Raw genomic sequence first — 12,723 nt, forward strand, 5'->3', positions numbered from 1 at the left:
TACAATGTACACAATGGATCGTAAGAGATACCGGAAACTATAATCGACATGGGTTTACTTTTAAACACGTTCGCAAAGCGTCCTTTATGGCGTCGTTTTTTAAACTTGTCACCACATTTTAGAGACGAATTCTCCGCTTTTGTTTTTACTATTTTCCACACTAAGCTGTCGACTTGTCGACACGTTTATGTTTCGCTTTGGTGACGCAATTTAGTTTGTAATTTAACATCACAAGTATGCATAAACATACTTGATCACATTTATTTTATGACAATAGTTAATTTTCAGCAGTACATAAGCGTATTTTATCAGCCAGTCATGCATTGTTAATCGCCGAGGCGACAGCAATTTGTATCTGATAACCACAACTGCAACGTGACACCAAATACTCGATCGGCCCACTCACTCTATGTGATTGATGGCGCGGTGTCAATTTCATGTTATCGCTGACACCCGGGTATTGGCTGTACACCTCAGATGCTCTCTGGCTACGTTACTCATTATTACTTATATAAATATAAATAACTTAACAGACTGTATCATTAAATGTTCCACCTTGGATTTTAGACAACTGACTGATGTAACGTGAATCGTGACATTGAAAATGAACTTGATATATCGTGTTCAAATTAGCAAGCAGTCGATTATACAGTTTCTTTGAATCGATTCTAGGAACGTTATCCACATCAATAAAACCGGTTGAAATAGACCACCGATACCGATCTACACAGTGTGGGCACACGTATTTTGTATGGACAAAAAACAATCGGAGCGCGTGGGATAACTGATTCAATGAACAAAAGCACCATGTCTGATTAGCATCGCGTTTATGTCTCATTTTAATTTATAACATAAGAGTACTAAACACTCGTTCTGCCTTTACTAGTTATATATAATCAGCCTTCAATGCCTTTTATGTTTCGAATATGCGGTCAGTATGGTTTCTTTATCTAGGTACATCTTATTAACATTAAATGCATGCACATAAATAAACCAGTTTGAAATCAAGTCAACAGCTGTTAATTCTTTTATTGGATATATTAACGCCTCAAGCAATTTTGGAAGTCGGTACCCAATCTACGACCATAGACAAAAATGCTACAACAACACGAAACCAGAACAGATTTAAGTTGGTTGCTCGCGAGTCGAGTGCGCTCAGCTCACCGCGAAGTTCCGACACACACCGGCTCTCACTCAACATCAACACATTTATTTTCTCGAAGCGCTTTCCTCCCCTCCCCCCTACGCCGCCCCGCACCACACAAAGCGGCAAATATCTCGCCTTTTCTCGGAAGACGTAATGATAAAATGTCACCTGTCTGGGTCAATTTGGCCCAACTTCCCCTATTGTCTTGCGGTGTTCATGATTGTGTTGTTTTTTTTTATTATTTTAATTAAGTGATTAAGTTAATAGTAGGTTACTATTAGTAGGTACGTTACGATTTGTCGAAATTTGTTGTGCTTTAACAAACAAAAAAAAGTTTATTAGAGCAACAATGATTATTCTTTGAATTTATGGTGACACTTGCGTAGTAGTTATACCTACATATGTCATCAAAAATCTCCAACTAGGTATTACCCGTTGCAAAGTTAGCGTTACCGTAGGTACTATATCTATTTATCTATCGATATAGTTAATAAGGTTCTACCTTTTTTGGCATAAGATTTATTTGCCTAATCTCGTATTGCATAGTAACGTTTGGTCAAAGTCTCGTTACGCCGAAAATCGTATGGCATAAATCTCGTTTAGTAAAAAGTTATTTCGCATAACATTGTTTAGCCTAATAATGGTATGGCCGAATCTTGAATAGCCTAATAATGTTATGGCATAGGTTTATACAAAGTAATAATATTCGTTTGGCTTTAACTTTGACGGAGCGTCTCCCTACATGCGCAAACTGGTGCCTTGTATTGTTTCCGCTGTTAGGAAAACGCTCCGCTCCGCTTCGCTGCGCTCCGCTTTGGTTTTGATGAACATGTACACCTAACACGCTCCTCCTCGCTTTGCTCGTCGTCGCACCTATTTTTAGGTTTCGATGTCATGGGGTTTGTAATAATTATATTGGTCGTTAACTTTCGATTTTTTGATCATACCTACTTACAATATCGTAATTTTCGAGATGTAGGAGAAAAATTCCACAATTTGTACATTTACTACATACTTAATATATTATTTATTAAGATAACATTAGGAGAAACAAGATTATACATAGGTATAGACGAACATAAATTTGAGCAAACGAAACTTAGGTGTTTAAAGATTGTGCCTAAAGAGTTTTAGACGAAACGAGCCTTATGCCATATAAGTCTTGGCAAAGTGATGGTTCGGCCAAAAAAGTTTAGACCATACGAGTTATGCGAAATGAGTTTTGGTCAATAAAGATTATGCCAGATGAGCGGAACCCAGTTAATAACCTTTATGTTATAGGTTATCGAAGATAATACCCTAAAAGATGAAGGGCGCCTTTCTTACTGATGCTCGTGTTTCGTGAGTTGTGGCACTTTGATCTCTCCCTTTTGATATTACATAAACAGTTTTTGCCGAAGCAGTCGGATAGCGAGATCCATTTTATATGAAATAGGGTTGTTGTAAGCGAGCATATTTTGGTTCACAAAACGTGTTGAATCTTTTCAACGACAATGAAAAAATAAGTAGATAGCCACATAAGGCTTATTGTAAAATAGCATAAACAATCAATATTCTTTACCTGAAACCATAGACTATGACTAATAAAAATAATAATTCAGCCAAATTATTCCAATGTAGGAAGGAACTGATCAAGAGATGGCACCGTTGGAACAAAAATCTCTCCACGGGAGACACCAAGCAGATTTGAGCCCAGCTCATGACTGTGCTGTGCAATATGCATGCATAGGGTCCAAAAAGTTTGTTTAGTATTTAACATGGAGTATTATTAAATTATTATTTTTGATAAAAGTTTTACAACTATCCCTAAATAAATAGGAAATAAAGTGCACGAAACTGTGTCGAAACCTACAATCTTCTAATAATTACTCACAAGAGAAAACTATCCTTATTGTGTGTCCATCAACTACATCATTAGAATGTCGCTCGCAAATCGCTAAGCCAAACACTTAAACAAACGAGAATGTGCCTTATGAGCGGTGGCAACCCATAAATTAAGCCAACCCTTTTCGCATAACGTAAAAGTATAGAAGTCGAAGAGGAGAAAAAAAAGCGGGCAACGCCATAAGGGCGAGTTTAGCTCTTCACGCGGGATAAAAAGGTTTCCACAACGCGTCCACATTTGTTCGGGAAGACGAACAAAGCAATTTGTGTGCGCATGAAGTGGCTTTGTACGTGCGTCGCCTCGCTCATGTTTTATTAGCACTATTGTACAGCAGCTAGCTGTAAATATATTCAGCTTTGCTTTTACTAATTTAGTACTATTTTAGCTAATTTATTAAGTAAAAAACACAAAACGCTGCGCTGCCGCTGGCAATGGTGTGCCTGTTTAATAAAGTAGGTAGGTAATGAATTCAGAATTTTGGAACATAACAAATAAAATGTTAAGATTTTGTTTTGCATTGTGTGATTTTAATTTTAATCATTAACGCATAAAGATATACACTCTTGAATGGAATTATAAGTTTTACTTTATAAGTACTTTAATCAAATAAGATTTTATCCCGAGTAATCCGGACCAACAGTCGGGTGAATGAAGCCAAGCCTATGTTTGACCCTGTTGAGGTCAGCCGATATTGGCCCGGCCACCCACCGCCTATCTAAACCCCTGAACTGACCATTTACACGTGCTCCCAGACCTCAATTTGACGCACTAGCTAGCTCCGACCTAAAATTATAATTAATATTATTATCATTATCTACATGTAGGTTATGATTATAATGATATCTAAAATTATGCACGACCCATACACGAATAAATGCTTATTCTCAGAACGAAATATAATATCAGCAGAACTGCATACACGCACACCCACCTACGTTGCTACATATAGTTATAAATACACGTACCTACACACACACATGAGCTCACAAACGAGATCGAAAAAGTTTACTAACAAATACTTTTGTAGGTACGACTCGAAAGGAATAGTTTTCTTATGAATAATTGTATGGTTTACTTCGAAACAGTGATATTGGCTGAAATCCAGGCCATTTGTTATTCAAATTTTATATTCAGCAGCACGAGCACGAGTTTTTAAGGCCGGGAATTTTTCTGTGTAACTTCACCATTTATGTCCGCCACGCTCTCGTTGTTTGTTAAATTAACAATGGAATAATGAAAACAGCTGCGACAACACCGCATGCATCGGCCCGCAAGACGTGAGTATTTTGAAACGATTCTTTCCCACTGTTTGTATAGGAAAGTTTAAATATGTGGCCCCGCTGGCGGATCTCCAAAACGCTGTCCATTCAACCTATTACAACGTTAAAATACTCATTTCATTGTCAATTGCATGCGAACATCATTATCATGACGCAAACATATTTATGTTTTAAATTCTGTATCAATTTGAGATCGGGCGGCGAAATAAAGAGTTTATAATAAAATAACGAGCGTGTCGGTTTTTGACAAATAAACCTTTCAACGGGACGCATAATTCGTTCGGAGGGAGACAAATGTGGCGTCACCGTCAGTCGGCATCACGGCGCTCGCTTCACGGCATACCCTCATTAAAATATCCCCAGTGGCTGTCGTCCCCTCGCGTATCGCATCGAATACCCGCACTCGATTGTCGTGTCAACCCGCCGGAGACTCGATACGTTAATCGATTTTATTGCCGATCGCTATAAAAATACAGATAACAAAATAAACATATTTAATGCGTGGACTAAAAAAAACTGTCGGCGGTGCTTGCGGATTTATCGCTATGCAACTGTAATTTAGTTAGTCCCGTAAATAAACTGGGCACATTTGCAGTACCAGTTTATACAGCAGTGGATGCAAAATGGCCTTGTTAGTTTTGTTTTAAGTTTCACATACCTACTTACCGCAAAAATATAATGCATGTATTTGAGATATTAACTACACAACACAATAGGTACGTATAATAAGAAAATTTTAAGAAAATTATCGAGCTTCCAGACATGGCATTGTTTTAGATTTTATCAATTTTCGGGAAAAGGTTTTACCGGGTGTAGGTCATAGATCACTCACTCATGAAAGTCAAATGACACGGATGACTTAATACTTACCACTGCTCATGGTACCTACCTACCTACAATCAAAACCAGAATGATGGGATGGGAATGATGTGTGTTTTATGATTTTGTTATCATGGTTATGAAATTCCTTTTAAAATAATAGTGAGTAACTTTATAAAACACTGCAAAAGCGTGGAGCTGTGTGGAACACACTCGGTGCTGAACAACCGGCCATTGTTCGAATGAAGCGGAACCGACGTTGCACTGTTTCATTAAAATAAATGTTATGTTTGTCGGTTATTGAATAAAAAAATACTTACTCCCACTCAAAGAGCTTGATTTAATAGAGAAGTAGACCAGGTACTTATATTCCTTGGGTATGCACTGTGTCTATAAACTTCTTTGTTAAAAAGTAGATCAAATAATTAAGTACCTAGTGCATAATATTTGTTTTGGAAAAATATAGATTATGAATTTATGATAGAAGAAGTCAACAAATTGCTTCGATAGGTAACCGGTCGCTTTACCCTATGTATCACCTCATTCACCTCGCATCACTATTTTATGGTTTTTCCGCTGGAATTTTAGGATAACGAAGTGGCTTAAATCATTCAGGGTCAGGGTTAAGCTCTCTTCTGAAAAACTTTTGTAAATTCGCCTGATTATGTATACCTAATATGGTCTTCACCAAAAATACACAAATAATTCATAACCCTTATCATAATGAAATCATAATTTTACGAGTTCAACTTTTTTTATACATATAATAAACCGACAATATTGTTATTTTTGTGTTAGTATCTTTGTAGGGAATTATTTCCTGTGTAAATATAAAAGGTATTTTAGGACCTAACAAACGCCATATAAAGCTAAAATAAAACCTATACTTAAAACCCTAACTTAGTAACTAACTAACAACCCTAATGTCTACATTGAAATCTGATTTGACGTGTCATGTAATTTGCCAACAAGGTAACACGACTAACACGAGGCCGCAGTCAAAAGCGCGCCAATAGAATTAAAATACTATTTACGCCAATACAAAGTTGATTGAGTCGGCCGAGCGGCGGCGGCGGCGGCGGCGGCGGCGCTGGGGCGAAGTCAGTGCCTGCTCGCTCCGCTCCTGTAATTTGATTTGGAGTGTTGCGGGGCGCGGGAGGGGCTCGCCGCGATCGATACCGCGCGGGGGGAGGGGAGCTGGCGCGGGGAGGGGTGGAACAGCCGCGTGTTGTTATGGAAACCTGGTAGCTACCCTCGCGCCTTCAGATTTGGTCGGTTGTCCTAGTAAAAGTAAAACAAAGGATTTCCGCATCCGTATCAAGATCAGAGATGTTGTCATTTTCCTTGACTGTTTTTACATGATGATGACGGAAAAAATAAGACCACAAGACGGGATATGCTGTAATGAGCTTAACTTACTTAAGTATTTTTTGCATTAACTAGAAACAATCTTTGGATGTACTTAAGCATTTCCAAGATAAATTATTGGTGTGCTGCTATCTAGCCTTGGAATCTACCTATCTAGATCTTCTTAAGTCTTTGATTAGGTGTCTGATGCAGGTAACCTACTTACTTAACCACACACTTCCTTACACAAGCACTAAATCATCGGCTACTGAACTGAGTGAGCAGTTAAGTTACACACTGCAGTTTACAACTTTCTTTCCCACCACTAGTTTACTTGCCTAAGTCATTAATTTATGCAAGTGCTGTAAAGTCCATTTTCCCAGAGCGGTCAATTAGAATTTCTTCCTATTAACTTAATCCAGTTGGGTACCGGTTTCACACTGCTTGCTAGTAAGAGGTTATAATAGAGGTAGGTAATGTTACTTGTCAATATAAAAATGAAACAGATAATAGTTGCTCGCGAGCCTTGTTGCTATCTACCTGTCTATACATAAATATATAATCTATCTTAAAAGAAAATCACTAATAAAAAGCAGGATATTTTAGGTGTTCGAGCAATAAATAAGTCTATTGAACGACACATCATTCAACATAATTGCTAGCAAATGATATCGCTGCGAATACCTAATTAAACACCTAAACAACAAGAAATCCAATCACATGAAAACATCATAGCACTTTATCGACCGCAAGAAAGATAATGGAGCAAGTCTCATTGAATGAAGAAAGATAGCATTCATTAGAAACTCACGTCAGTTTATCGTCGAGCTCAGACAGATCTAAAGAAATCGCTGAATAGCTCGGAGCTAAATTCAATAGGCTCGTTTAATGGCGGTAGGGCCGGGTACGCGGGAAGCATGAAAGGGCAGCGGCTAAGTTGTACAGACAGAGTGAGTGGTCGCGGCGCGAAGCACCCACCTTGCCGCGTCCCAGCAAACTGGTTCCGAGAGGCGAGCTCGACCTTCGCCGCCTCCTGCGACCGATGCGCGCCTGGTCACTCACCCACCCAACGCTGCCGCTGATTCAATCAAATCAACCAAATTCCGGCCCGCCATTAAGATGGAAACTGTAATTAAGATCAACTAGTGTCAATGGGCATTTCCTCTGATCGTGTAGCTAACAATCTGCATAGCTTCATCTAGTCACAGCCATGAATTTCTATTAAACTCTAAATTATTTGAAAACCAAGCAATGGTTTAACACTATTCATATTTAACCTTATGATTTGATCTTTAGAAAAATATCTGATTTGATTGTAGAACACCACTTCAAATCTATCAAATAAGTATATTTACGTTATGTACCAGACCTACCGAGACATACGGCTGTTCAACCACTATAAGTACAGCGGGTTTTAATTAAACTGAAACATTCTTTGTGCAATTAACATAATTAGCTGAAGTTCAAAAGTATTCTAAGCTCTATAGCTTAAGTATTTTGACTATTCAAATTACCCAAACCACAACAAATTAGTAGGTATACTTACCTAAATGTGTAATGAAAAAGTCGTCACTATATCAGAGTAAACTAAATACGTAAGTATTTATACCGGCTCGTGCGGTTATCTTGTGAATATCGGCTAAATAATCGCGCGAAGACTTGACATAATTGGTTTAAATCAAGCAAGATGGCGTGCCACGATCGCTGCCAACTCCCAGGGTTTAATACCCATTTACTTTACTTTAAAAATTGTTTTAAGCGAGAAATATTCTTGTTTGCTCGGTTTTTACGCTACGTTTGACAACAAAGGGTTTTAACTTTCAAAACGTTGCGAGCTTCCCTTCTTTTCAAATGGTGTTAAAAGTTACGATGAGAAAGTAAATTGATGGATACTACTCGTAAAATTTTAATTATAATTAACGCATGAGGTTCTTAAGATTCAATTAAGTATAAGATAGTGAGTAAGTACTTATTTAAGTAAGTACCTACTACTATATACATATATTTCATTTTAATACGTATTTATTAGAACCTACAGTAAGTTGTATACTATACTGTACGCTATCTATAAATACTTACAAAACATATTATTATGAAATATATATCATCTGAGGTTGGCAGCGTGTTATTTGGCGGCAACGAATTTCTCCGGGGAAATAGAAAACAAACGAGATAAGTTTTATCTACGCACGGCCCGGAGTCCAACTACCAATAATATCAGCGGGAGGCTGAATTGAAACACTTACGACATCGTCATCCATCAACCAACACGCGTTAACCTAGGTTCTGTCTGTATGGACAAGGACTTCTCCCAAGGAGCAAACAATAATAAAATATCCGCGGCCTTCCTTATTCTTCCACCAAACATCCAAGTTGTACATAATTATCTAGGCCAGTTTATTTATACAAAAAATAAATAAGAGTGGAAGCGAGATATAAGCTCTAATACCAGTAGATGCGCCGCGCCGGGCCAAGCAATGTTGCATAAATAAACGTTTAGATCGGTGATTGATAACTCGATAAGCCGTCTTGTCACGCGAGCAATTCTCAGAGATAATGCCAGCAATTTGTTTCAAGAAGATTGCAGTTTCCACGTCAATAAAAACGTTTCGATTCGAATAATTACACTATTAGTGTAACATTCACGTATTACTGGCATTTGGTAAGTGTAATGTTGCGGTATAATAACCCAAAATTATCTTACAATGGCACCTCACCTCCATTAGGAGGTGGGCAATTCGGAGAACGTTAGATAATTTCTGATGTAGGCAGGTAATGATCAAGACACGAACAAATAAAAATGTCTGAGTCAACAGACAGGAAGGAATGAACCCGCAATGAATTAGTGGAATGAACAACTGGTGCAAATGAAGGCGAATCCATTGTTGGCGAAACACAAAACAAAGGACATTGCAGGCAGTCAAGCTCTTTGAAATTTTGAATTAAAATCGGCCAGCCGCACAACTGGAAGAGGATATGAAAACTTCTAAAGCGACACAGGAAAACATTCGAAAAGGTTTTGAATTTGAATAAGCAATCGTAAAGACAAAAAATGAAGTAAACTTCACTTGACTTAGTCCTCTGTCCTCTTAAAATGAAACGCTGCCAGTACCTACTTGGTAGGTACTAGGCGACCAGGACCTAGCTGAAGTGTCTAATTAAACTGCGCCGAGATCTAATCAAGCGTGATTTTATTTACCTGCCTAATGGACGGCTCTTGCTGTCGGGAGTCTCGCAACACCAGCTTGCGTCATCCACCTCTCTCATCGATGTTACTCTATTACCATTCCGTTATGGTCTGAGAACAACGTTTCATGCTCAAATAAAGTTAGAAACGATTTAACTGTGAAATCGTATTGATAAATAACGCCGTATTGACAAGCGAATTGGATGGAATGGAGCTATGATTAAATAGCCCTGAGCGATGGCAATTTTGTTCCCAAACAACGTTGGGAGCCACAAAGAGCACAGCAATAAGTACGGGTGTACAATAACGGTTTCCATGAAAGGGAATAGCGAAGGTTCGCTGCACAAAGGGAGTAGTGTTTCGTAGACCGCCCGCAGAGAACCCGCGGCGCTGCAAGCGGCGAAAAAACTTACGGACCAACAATCTTTTCCATTCAGCTGTCTCAATCTAAAATCATCTTTAATGCTCCTCAGTAAGAATGGGCAGGGGCGAAGCTGCAAGTTTGCGGGTTTTGTACAAATTGGACGAAGCGAGCGAGAGACGCGCCACTAATGAGAGCCGATGTTTAAAACATTCACCCGCTGTTTCACCATCTCGAATACACACTCTGAAAGGTCCACGATTTTTTAATTCCAATATCTTTATTGTAATCTGCACCTAGCTTTCGGCAGATTAAGTTCATTGCTTTCAGATATCAATGATTTTGGGGTTTTAGAAAATACCTAGGTACTTACTACTATCTTATAAAGTGTCTTATGTTACCTATCTTGTTACGTGTTTAGAAAAGTTATAATAACTAAACGGGGTAGGTACTTAATCGTTTTTAAGTTAATCGAATTTACATCCTATATGTATAAAGAGAAATGATGGCACAACGGTTAAGGTTTCGGCTCTCATTAGAGAGTCTATGGGTACGGATCCTGTCATGTAGGTACCAATATAAAATAAGCTGCATACTCTACAAACGGTGAAGGAAAACATCGTGATAAATTGAATTGAAGATTATGTTCCGACTTATTGAGTGGATTGCAGAATTATTTTCTAGATAGAGGCATACCTAAAGATTATTTATCTGTTATGTTATAATTAGGTAGGTACAAGAGGAATTTTCATTTCAGTCAACTACCTGCTAACTCGCACGATTATAAGGTTGAAAATAAAGCTTAAATGTGTATGCTATAGTTATTAACCGCATTAAGTAAAAAATGCAAAAGTATAGGTAATATCACAGACCTATATTAAGTCTGTGGGTAATACCGAAGTACTTAAATTAATACAAATCTTATAAGACAAGAGGAAAAGTGTAGGTAGTAAACAACGACTGCCTGAAACATGAATTCCTAGATATTTGAACTATACTTATTTCTGTATTATTAACGGTGCCTAAGTAAGTATGTAGTACTTACATCATAATACACAAGACTCTCGCGACAAGATGTTAAAGAGGGAGGTAATAAATTGGGAAACCGCCAATGCAGCAATGGTTGTTTATAAAATATCGTTTTGTTTGATATGTACTTATGTAAGAAAGTTTATAAGTAGGTACATACATATATTAGGTATTAATGTGTAGCTGACCGTATCTAAGTAGGTATACATTAAAAAGCACGTGTTAACACGATGGTGTAGGTATCATTAGGAGATAACGCGGAATCAGGGGGCTGTGGTTAACGTTAATTTAACACTAATTCCATTGTACAATAAATTATAATACCACCTACCTACCTATCTATAAGTGTTATGAAAATAGTGCAAGGAAATGAGATATGAGAGAGAACGTTATTTATTACATTTTCGTTTCCTAAACGTGGTGTCGGTGTCGGTCGGCTTCCTTTAGCGGGTGCTTGATTGTGGAACTCCCTGTCGTCTAAATGGGAAGGCAAACAAGACTTGTTGACACGGCCGCTTTATAAATATTACGAGCGCCTCGCCTGGTGACTACACTTTAATTCCTTTTTGGAAGGTTGAACAAAGAATGTGTTTATTGATATACGTATAAGATGTAGTTTTGATCGGCACCGCGTGTGCAATCCCCGTCTTGGACCGTCGTCAGGTCGCGCTCGCTCGTCCTTCGTAAACTGATAGGTTATTTTGTCGACTCACCTCAGGCTTCAACTGCTGTCCTCCGGTGCCGGCACATCAATCCACCACGCTTTGTCTCAAAACACGATCGATACCCCACGACCGATCTTCAACACCCGTAAAAGAAGATTTTTAATCACCATTCAGCACACAAACGAACACAGCCACCTCGTTCCCGAGTCGGGCTCCACTCGATCCCGCGAACACACTCAGTCACATCAATACATCACACGGGCGCTAGTCAATGCCACTGTTCTGCAATATCAAATCCAATAGATAAACAAATAACAGAGGAATCTTGAAACACAAGCTTAGCTTTGTAGCGTAACGCACGTCAGCGCCGCGGTGCTACCGGCGGCGGAGCTGGGAACTGAGCGACGCTGGCGTGACGTGTCCCCGCCGGCTAGCGGGGGCGAGGGAGACGCGCTTATCGGTTCGCCGCTCGGGCGGGAGCGAGACAGAGTACGCTCAGTCGGATAATGAAGGGCTGTTTGGCGTTGGAATGGAACGCAACGGCCGGTGTAGTGTAGTGCATGGATTGATCCAGCGGTGTTTGCGCTAGTCGCTGCGGCTGCGAGGAGCCATTCATTGCAATTATCTAACAATTAGCTCGGGCGGAGGTCGTTGCCGCGCGGTGTCACTCGGCTCGTGATGTATCGCAGCCATTGTCACTCGCGGCCGGATAGCGGCCTCTGTCACGATTATCTACTACTTCACTGAACAAATAAGATTGATAATAGTCGGATGATAACCGGACTTTAATGTTGAACTTAGTCATTCGTTTTGATTATTATTTATTAGATTTGTAGATACCTATTCTATTCATTGGCTAACGTTAAATATGTAGTTGATATAATGTTGCTAATAAAAGTAATAAATTATATTCTCTAATCTGTGACAAGGGAAATAAAATAAAAAGAGTTAAGATTGAAACACGCTCGCTGTAGTATTTATTTACATTTATTATAATAATCTA

The 12,723-nt window shown here is 38.9% G+C and overlaps 1 protein-coding gene across 3 annotated transcripts in view; it reads right to left on the minus strand.

Annotated features, from left to right (window-relative positions):
* The window catches only part of LOC105390713 (zinc finger protein 608), a 78,866-nt gene extending 66,309 nt beyond the window's left edge, over nucleotides 1–12,557 (minus strand). Inside the window, exon 1 of one of the 3 annotated variants that reach the window (XM_048627968.1) lies at nucleotides 11,769–12,550. The gene's annotated coding sequence lies outside the window, so the exon portion shown is untranslated. Of the gene's footprint in view, nucleotides 1–11,768 lie in introns of all 3 variants that reach the window. The other 2 variants (XM_048627971.1, XM_048627972.1) reach the window with 2 other exon arrangements.
* Nucleotides 12,558–12,723: the final 166 nt, after the last annotated feature.

Source organism: Plutella xylostella, chromosome 19 (genome assembly GCF_932276165.1).
Source record: "Plutella xylostella chromosome 19, ilPluXylo3.1, whole genome shotgun sequence".
Classification (NCBI taxonomy): Eukaryota; Metazoa; Arthropoda; class Insecta; order Lepidoptera; family Plutellidae; genus Plutella; species Plutella xylostella.